This window comes from Ctenocephalides felis, unplaced genomic scaffold (genome assembly GCF_003426905.1).
Source record: "Ctenocephalides felis isolate EL2017-DRISC unplaced genomic scaffold, ASM342690v1 CF-g0.4_SCAFFOLD_01886, whole genome shotgun sequence".
NCBI lineage: Eukaryota > Metazoa > Arthropoda > Insecta > Siphonaptera > Pulicidae > Ctenocephalides > Ctenocephalides felis.
In genome coordinates, this window is record NW_020538040.1 from 8,531,418 (window position 1) to 8,541,908 (window position 10,491).

Below are 10,491 nucleotides of genomic sequence, written 5' to 3' on the forward strand. Positions count from 1 at the left end.
TGCAAATGGATTTTTTTACTTTTTTTCACTCGATATCCGAAACCGCTAGACCTGCCCTTATGAAAATTTGATCAATTCTTCATCTTGACAATACAAGTAAAATGTTTGAATTATTAAAATAGGACGCTCCATTCTCTTAAAAACTGAATTACCGTTTTTGGCACTTTTTGTCCCGTATCTTAAAAAACTAATCAGCACGTCTCCTTATCAATAGAAATCGGATGCTTTTTGAATCATTCAAATCGGTTGAACCATGTACCGAAATCGTCGACAAAAATTGTATCCACACTACATACACACACATGCACACGCACACACACACATACATCGATTTTGTCTATGGTACGCCAAAATGTTGGCATGAAACCTTTGAAACGTAAAGATAGATATTAAAATTTTCATTTTCGATTTTTTGCGATTACTATAACTTACCCTGAGGGAAGTTAAAAATTAGAATGGTTAACCATTGGGTTGCATCTCATAAAATAATAGATAAAATCATCAAACAAACAGCTAACAGAACAAATTAGATCAGATTTCTGCTGAAACAAATAATAAAAAAACTTCGATTTATGTAGATTTTATATATCGATTTTAGTATATTTTTTGCCATATTATTAATTAGTAATAAATTATTTACGACGTACTAATAATTGACGTATATCGTTGTTACAACTATATAACTAGTATGTGATTACATTTATTAAATTAACAATAACTATGTGATATGATTTATTACTGTAAGTAATAACAGGAAGAACAATTGTTGTAATGAAATTGAAAGGTATGGCATTATGAGGACAGTGATGTCAAAGAAATTAATAGCTAGGTAATGAAAATTTATATATGTATTCTGATAAATTACTATCAAAGTTTCTCGTAAGATTATGAGAATAATAAAAAAAAATCTGTTCACATACACACACACATACTTTTTCCAAATATGGTCTCATTCGATTCAGAATGGCTTGTCGAGAAAACATAAAATTAGCGAATCGCATTTTTTGATGAGAACATAAACTTCTTCGGGAAGTTAAAAAACGATTTTTTGTTACTGTTACTACTAATACTAGTCAAATACAACTGAAAATTTGCAGTTTGATTTGTTTTAAGCACTTTTTTAATTCTTCACACATTGTGCACATTTTCATTTATTTTTTTCATTAATTGCCTATTTTGTCACATAATTCTATTTAAGATTGTTTCAGTTAAAATCAATACAAACAAATAATTTCCATAAAAATTGATAACTTATTTACTCTTATGAGAAAACAAGTGTAAAACCTACTCCAGCCTACTTTTCCTCCTCTTGATTAATCGAATAATAGATCAACATATATTATTATTGATTGTTGGCAATTAAGTAATTTCAGTTTTGTACTCAAATATCTTTTAATAATGAATAGTTTTTAATCAATCAAAGGTATCTTGTCTATTTTACTCAATGACCCTTTGACATTTTTTTTTCTCAGTCGCATATAATTTCGTGCAAATGAAATTTCTGGTCTTTACCAACAAAAACTGATCCAGGTGCGAGTGGAGGTCAGTGTCATTTGTGACCTTTAAAATAATTCCAAAGCTTCACCTTTTAAATAATTCTGCGAACTTTAAAATAAATGGTATTCAGGTGGTACCAGATCGGGCCTGGATCACTTCCCAGAAAAGTTTCAAAAATGTACCACAAGTTTTTAAAGACGAGTGAGGCTTTGTTGCTTGCTATTGACAATTCTGATTTTATTCTGGATGATTAATTGTTGATAGTAAATATCAGAAATAATCGTTTGCATCCTTATAGAAGCAGCTCAAAATCTATTTGGTGATCCAAACAATCTGGCTGCGAATATGACAGCATATTTTTCGGTGAAAATCTTGTATATGCTTTGTTTTATTTGGTTTGAGAGATTTGCTCCGTTGTTGTTGGTCAACTATGTTACTACACAGGACCCTTTTTATCACCAATGATCGTTTAAGGTGCATATAGAAAAAGTTGATTCTCTCTGTTAATGAATTCCTTTCAATTTGTGAGGTGCCCAAATATGAACATTTTTAACAGGCCCAATGGTAAATGATCTCCATTTGTTGTATGCAATGCATGTAGTTTCTTTGCAAGATAACCTCTTTAGTTATAGTTTTGATTAGGTGACCATAAACTTCAGAAGACCGAGTAAAATGTTGCTCATCTTTGAATGAAAGTTGTTTAGAATGGATTGTTTATATCAATTCTTACACGTGTCTTTTGTTGACAACCAGCACGACAAATTTTACATATCTATTTGTAAACAGCAGCACCTTTTTTCTTTTAAGAAAATATTAAAAATATAATGTGCAGAAATCGGTTGTTTCTGCACTTCATTTCAAATTAATAAATATCATACACCGCTTGTTTCTGAAGTCACATCAGTAGGCATTACCAGTGTCATGAGACAAAATGAGAAGTATAACACTAATATAAGTTATTTACGAATTAAATTACATAATTAAATCATATTTTGCTAGCGAATTTTTGGCTTCCAAATATAACAAATCTAGCTAGAAAGTCACTTTGATGTTTCAAACCAAAAAATGAGACAAAATTTGAACTACCTCACCCCTGTCATCAAACAAAACATGGTTTTTCCTAATACGCTTAGGTATTATATATATATAGTTTTAAATTCCGAATCTTTGTCTAGCAATGCTTTATTATTATATCAGCAAATAATTTATGAGAAATAGTTCACATTTCAACTATTTGCTTTTTCTGTCTCCATTAATAATAATGCGATATCACGCTCTGATTCTTTTGTCCCGCCGAAGCAGAAATTGAAAAACTCTCTCACGAATATTATGGCCGCCGACGGGCACCACAAATAAGAAAAATTGTTTAAATTGATATAAAAATATATTAAATATTATATGTAATATACTAAAGTTGACGGTGAATACGACAAATAGAACTATGCTGACGAGCGAATTGAGTCTCTACTTGCGGAAGAAAATTATAAATGAAACTCACAAAACATTATTAGATTTTTTTAAGACATATATACCAAGATAAAAAAGACATTAAATTAAAAAAAAATCACATTCGTTTCATTTTTAACTTCCCGAAGGAGAAGTTTAGGTTTTCATAAAAAAATCCGATTCGCTAATTTTACGTTTTCTCGACGTTTCAAGCCATTCTGAATCGAATGAGATCAGATTTGAAAAAATTATGTGTGTGTGTGTGTTTGAACAGATTTTTTGCCGTAAATCGACGTTTTCTTAAAAACGACTGGACCGATTTCGAAAATTTAAAAGGCATTCGATGTATATCGATGAGGACTAGCGTTTGTCAATTTAGCGCAACAATCCGTTTCTTTGTAAGTCGAAAAATTTTTCGTCCTCGTTTTAACCCGCAATTCTGAATCAATTTTGAACATTCAAAAACTGTTCGAAAGATATTGGTTGGGAATCGTGCTGATTAGTTTTTAGTAGAGATCGGCCGGTCCATTTTTTCGGCGATCTTCATGATTTTTTTTTTTGACAGTAGATACCATAGTCTTAAAGATCATACTAAAATATTACGGCCCTACGACAACTCGTTTAACTTTAAAAATTCGTCAAAATTTTGAAAAAATAGTATAGTTTTTTTTGCATTTGTCAAAATTAGACTTTTGATCGACGTCTCATAAACGTCTGAACCGATTTCAGAAATTTAAAAGGCATTTGATGTATCTCAATGAGGACTGTTTGTCAGTTTTGTTCGGCGATTTGCCAAGCCGTTTCTTTGTTATTTGGAACCAAGTGTTAAACTTTTCGTCCACATTTAAACTAATACTACCAAATCGATTTGAAAAAATCAAAAATCGTTCGAAAAATATTAGTTAGGAACGATATTGATTAGTTTTAGATAAAAATCTACCGAACCGTTTTTCTGTAATTAACTGTTAAAAAAAAATTAAGACGATTTTTAAGGAACTTTTTTATACTTATTTTATAGACGATATATATTATGGTCTTATAGAACTTACTGAAATATTACGGCCTTACGACAAGTAGTTTAATTTGAAAAATTCATCAAAGTTAAAGAAAATTATTAGATTTTTTGACGTTTGTTAAAATGAAAATTAGACGATTTACTTGATAAAAAGAAAGAATACTTGGCCTTAATAAACATACTAAACCATTAAAGTCCTACGCAAACTGGTTCAATTATAAAAATTATAAATTTTTGAAAATTTGCTTTTAGAAAATACTCCGAGTTAACGTGTTCGTTCGTTTGTGTAATAAATCAACTCGGAATACTTTTAATAACTCATAAATTAATTTATATTTTATTAAGTCGATTATTTACACATATCGGGTAGTTCATGTAACTTGCCTCAAGGCAAAATACCAATACCAACTAGTTAACTTCCCGTAGGGTAGTTATAGTAATGGGCCGAAAATAGAAAATGAAATTTTTTGCATTTCTCGACGTTTTGAAGGTTTCTGAACATTTTGGCATACCTCAGAAGTAATGGATGTGTGTGTGATATTAATTTAAATTCTAGCTAAAGCTCTGAAGCTTACTTATATATGTACAATAAATAAATATTTTAACTAATTAATTTTTAAATAATTTCTTATAAATATTAGACAATGTTCTTCATTTTAAATCCGATCGATTAAGTTTTGTTTATTTACTTTTCATGTAAACGTAGTCGTTCAAATCATATATTTTGTCTATGAAATTAAAATAACAAAACTTACAGTATTTATAATAATCTGTTTGAAATCATTTAATTGTCCTCGAAGATTTTGTTACAGTACGAAAAGTTCCAGCAATTTGCCTCAAGGCACGATGCCATACACTACTAACTTCAAATCTTTAAATACTAATGTTTTTCTTATTTTCGACAAATTGGCTGCTAATATTTTCATGTATAAATTTCAACACCGACCAAAAAAATCTCAAGTGTATTTCTATCCATATAAATGTATAATTCGAATATCGGTTACCTTTCTACCCATAGTCCCTATTAAGGTATGATCGGGTCCAATTTTAGTCTAATTTCGGATCTCGTTTGATTGACAGGGCGCCTCGTCCCGAACGAGAGTCTCGGTCTTTTATTAGGTTCAAACGCGAAACCGCTCGCGCTCTCTCTTTGACTTTGACTTTGTTATTATTTTTCTGTTTTCTAAATAACAAAAGACGATTTTTTTCATCTAAAAAATCAACTCTTGATCAACTTTGATCTCTTCTCGACGAACAAAAAAAAAATACTATTCGAACATTTGTTCTGCTGCTGTTGTATATGATTATTAGTTATAGATAATTTTAGAGAAATTATTATAAAAGATTTCGGTAAAAAATTCGAGAGGTTAGAGGAAATTGGCGGCGATTATTTGTAAATGATACACAGACAAGTATATGTATATATATATATATATATATATATATATATATATATATATACTAGATCACCCGTCAGACGTTGTCCTGTACCTAGGTGCACAATTCAAAAGTGCCAATTTTTTTATTATCCTATCCTATACTTTTTTAATATCCTATTTAATGTCCTGCCTTTGTGATTCATTTGTCTTTGCATAAGCAGTGTAATTCAGAAAAAAATAATATAGTATCTGCAGTAAAAGAACAATATCACACTTGATTTTACCACACAACATAATTGCTTCAATAATTTAGTTCATAATTTTTACAATCTCGTACGATATATTGCTTTTTGGCAATTACGATTTCTAAAGTACATTTTTCTTACTAATAATTTAATGAACATTATTATTTATGTTCAAATCTTGAGTGAATTAATTTATAAAATCTAGTTCATATGAGCACTCCTCAATCAAAAATCAACTTGCTAAATATTGCATATCCAATGCCAAAGAAATGAATGTTTGACACTTAAAACAAAATTATGAATCATTTTTTTAATAAGTAGATATATTTTTTTGTATTGTTAAATATTTTAGTAAAGTAAACCAAAATGCGACATGCATAAGTTTAAAGAAATAATATATATGCAATTTTGGACTTGTTGCGTTATTTACTAAACTGAATTATATAATTTCATTTGCCATCATATACTGTTGATTGTATCTTATATTATTTTTATTTCTGGCACATGTCATGTGCTTTTCGAAAATAATAATGTATTTTTCTTGTATATTGTATTCTAATGTTATCTAGGCTCATAATTTCAGCTAAATTCAAATTTCAAGTGAATTGACATTTCTAGCAGACGACAGTTCAAATGCCAAACAATGATAAATGTTTTTTGTAATTTTTGCCATTTATTTCTACAATATAACTATAGTTTTATCGTTCATTAAATCTTAAAAATTTCACTTCATTATACTTTAAAATATCAAAATTTTGTGGTCGAAATTTGAAAAATTGTTAAAATAAATTTGTATTGATAAAGATGGTTATCTTACGTATATTTGGAAGTTATTAGCAACATTCCTCAAAGCATAATGCTAAAATAAGTCTAGTTTAATTTTCATTATTGTTGTGTGTCAGTTAAATCAATAGTCTAAATGTTTGCTTAATTTATTGAATTTTCAAATTACTTAAATGAATCTTTTTAATAAAATTGTGTTAGCTATAAATAGATGGCGTTATTGTATTGTATGAATGTTGATATGAATGATAGTATGGGTCTATATAAGATGACTATGGATGAAGGGTGCGCCATTTTAATGTAGTCAATGGAAATGTTGAATAACTTGAACAATTTTTAATGATTTTTGATAATTTTTTTTTGTTGTCAAATTTAAAGCCTTACAATATTTTCCGGCTAGATTCGAAAAACAACGTCGATCAAATGACAAGAGCAGTTAATATAGAGCTATAGATGGAGATCATACGTATAAAGAGACTATTATTGTAATTAGTCAGTAAATTAATAAGATCAGTGGGTTTTAATAGAGATGGCCAGGCTTAACAATTGGATTTTTTTTACAAATATGCTAAAACTTTGCACAAATCTTTAATTACTAAAACGTGTTGTTCCTTTAGCTTTAATAAAATTTCAGAAAAACACACAAAATGTAAGAAAATATTAAGGTGTCCTGAAAACCTTCATTTCGTCATCCATTTTGATTACATTAGCCCACGTTGCATCGACTCATATAATAATTTTCCATTTTTATCGCATTCATACATCTATTATGTACTATATTACTCATGTTCTAATGGAGGTACATGAAAACATTGATCAAGAATATTGTATGCATTAGATTTTTCCATCTAGATATTAGATTATCGACACAATTATCTTCAATTCAACCATCTAGAACTAATATTTTTAAACTTATATTTTAATAGCAAAGTATTTTAATTATTTTAATTACTTATTTGTACGTGAACTGTAATCAATAATAAATATTGAATACATTAAGAAATAACTAATATTAAATTAGAATACTTTAGACACTTTAAATAGAATTTGGACACTTTAAGTATAATCAAACACAAGTAAAATTAAAAGTAATTTTTTACAAAATAAAATTCAACCCTAAAATTTAAAGTAATTTTTTACAAAATAAAATTCAACCCTAATCGGTAACTATTTTAGTAACTAAAAATTCTGATTAAAAAACGTGCAGGCTCGATTTTGGGTACATTTAATTTGTACATTTATAGATATTCTTAAAACTTAAAATACTAAAGAAAATTTTATCTTACATTAATATAAAAGGGCAATTTCATTTATTATTGGACTAAATGTTTAATTTATTGAATTTTTAAATTGCTTAATTAAATTTGTTTAATAAAAGTGTGTTAGCTATAATTAGATGGCGCTGGTGTATTGTATGAATGTTGGTAGGAATGATAGTATGGATCTATAAGAGATTACCATGGATAGATGATAATGACAAAAGTAATAAATGTACTAATAAATGTACTTTTTGAGTTATTTTATGATGCAGATTTGTAGCAACTGAAATAATATTAGAAACTTACTCAGAAGTATTATTATTTGTAAATATTTTGGTTTCCAGTTTGTTTTAATAAAAAAAAGAAAAAAAACATTCACCAGGAGCATGAGCGATTCTAATCAGAATCTATGCCAAAGCATATGCTCGTTCGTTGGTGTTCTGCAAGTAGATACTGACTACCGTTGACGACTACACTTAAATCAAATACATTTATAATACTCTAGAATCAGTTCAAGTTCAAAAAACTTGATAAAATAAATGTTACATAAAGGTAAAGTGACCATACGTTTACGGATAGTCGCGGGTTTTACACCTTGTGTCCCGGGTTTTTCTGAAAGCAGTATTTGTCGGATTTAGATTTTTTGTCCCAGGTTGTCCCGGGATTTCGGAAAGTACAGGTGTAAATTGAAACTTTGCACTGACTTGATTATAAAATTACAATTATCAATTGAAAATGATATATATCTTATATATAAAAATGGATCGCAAAATGTGTTGGTAAGCGCATAACTCAACAACGCATGGACCAATTTGACCAATTCTTTTTTTAAAATGTTCGTTGAAGTCCAAGGATAGTTGTTACGGCGAGAAAAAAACGAATAATTGCCGGGAAAACCCTAAAAACAGCCCTTTTCTTCTTCTAATCGAGTAGGCAACGCAATTTGTAAAAAAACAATGATCTTTGTTATGACATTTTGTGTAGTTTTTGATAATATAATTTTGAATATATTTTTATAAACATAGAAATATCTTTCTATTCATCAAGCTATATTCGCAGCCAAAAACATTGATGTAAATTAATTAAATTACAAAATTCAAGAACAAAATACAGGCGAATCAGTTGATTCGGCAACTAACCAAGACGATCCACCGGAGTTTTTAAACTCGCTAGATTTGCTAGGATTGTCACCTCACAATCTTCAATTAAAGGTTGGATCGGCAATTATGATGTTGCGAAATATCGACCAACTATATTCAAAGGATGGTATAAAGCAGAAGATGTTCTCGCACCATGCATCCCAATGCATTTCCAGTGCGTTTATGGTATCATTAAGTGTTTGTGGTATTAATTTAGAAAACCAATGTTTCTCACATGGAAATTTGTATGTTGTTTGTTCCCGTATTGGAAAACCATCAGATTTGTTTGTCTATGCGCCAGGTAATCAAACAAAGAACATCGTTTATCACAAAGCACTACAATGAAAATTGAACTGATTTTTGAATTATGATTTACAATATTAAAATTACTTACTTTTGAATGCTTATAGTGTTTTATTTAATTATTTTTAATTCACACGAAATTATTACTAGGGTGACGGTTCTGTTCAGGATAATTTTTTGCAAAGAATAGAAAAAAGGTAGGCACAAAACACCGCCACATTACAATTTTTTTTGACAGGACGAAGTCTGTCGGGCCGGCTAGTATATATATATATATATATATATATATATATATATATAATGAACATGTTGATATAAAACTCCAATTTTTTTTTTTTTATTAACTCTTTTATTTACAACTGTCCAGTAAAGGACATTTAGTAAATTTAATGAATTTACAATAGTCCGCCGAGAAGGGACATTGTATACTACTCCAATATGCAAAATTCCAAAGGCGAGCTATTATCTAGGCTCTAACGTTAGTAATTTCAAACCTTCAGCTCCAATTTTACGACAATTAGCAAAAATTATGAGAACGAATTTTTTGAGCGCCTTGCAAAAGTGTTAACAGAAAAAAATGTATACAAAATTTAAAAGCAAAATGTATAAGATACAATTGAATATTAAAATTTATTCTTAATAAAAAACATTAATTTATTAGAAAAAACTAATTTTTATTGTATCTTTATTAGTATTTGTTATTCATTAAAATATGGTCACCTTAATGAAAATGGATTGGTACATAATTTGTCTACCGATTTTTCATATTGAAAAAAAAGTTTGACAAATCTTCAAAAAAAATACATAACAATATTTTAGCAAATTAGCAAAATGAATAAAGTTACAATTACAGCTATGGGTCGATCAGGATCTAGTTTGACATGGCGTTGATTGCTGGGATAAAAGTCCTTAGTTTATTTTTTATAAATATTTTTTTATTATTTACAGTTTACAATTTATATTTATATACATCTAATACTATACAGTTTATCGGTGTTCGTACATGTATTACTTCCTCCAACCGCCGGCACCTAATATGGCTGTCAAAATACATTGACGAGTAAATGATACGTCGCCCTCGGCTCCTCTCGGCTCTGCTTTCGGCCCTCGGCCCTCGGCCCTCACACATGGGGCCCATATGGCAATTATCCTCGTACGTACACACATATATAAATACTAGCAGTCCGGCTCCCAACGTTTGCACTCGATAGTGGTAGGCTGGTAGGTACAGGTATAGGTAGAGGTATTGCCCGATGATAGTGTTTGTCTCGTTCCTGTCCAGTCGCCGGGGCGCATTGTGTATCGATAGCAAAAAGGCATTATATGAATGCAATTATCGTAATGACGACGATGAAAAAGCGGATCGGTGGATTTTGACACAGGGCAGGATTAGGGGGAGAGATGAAAGGACTCGAGAAGTTGGAA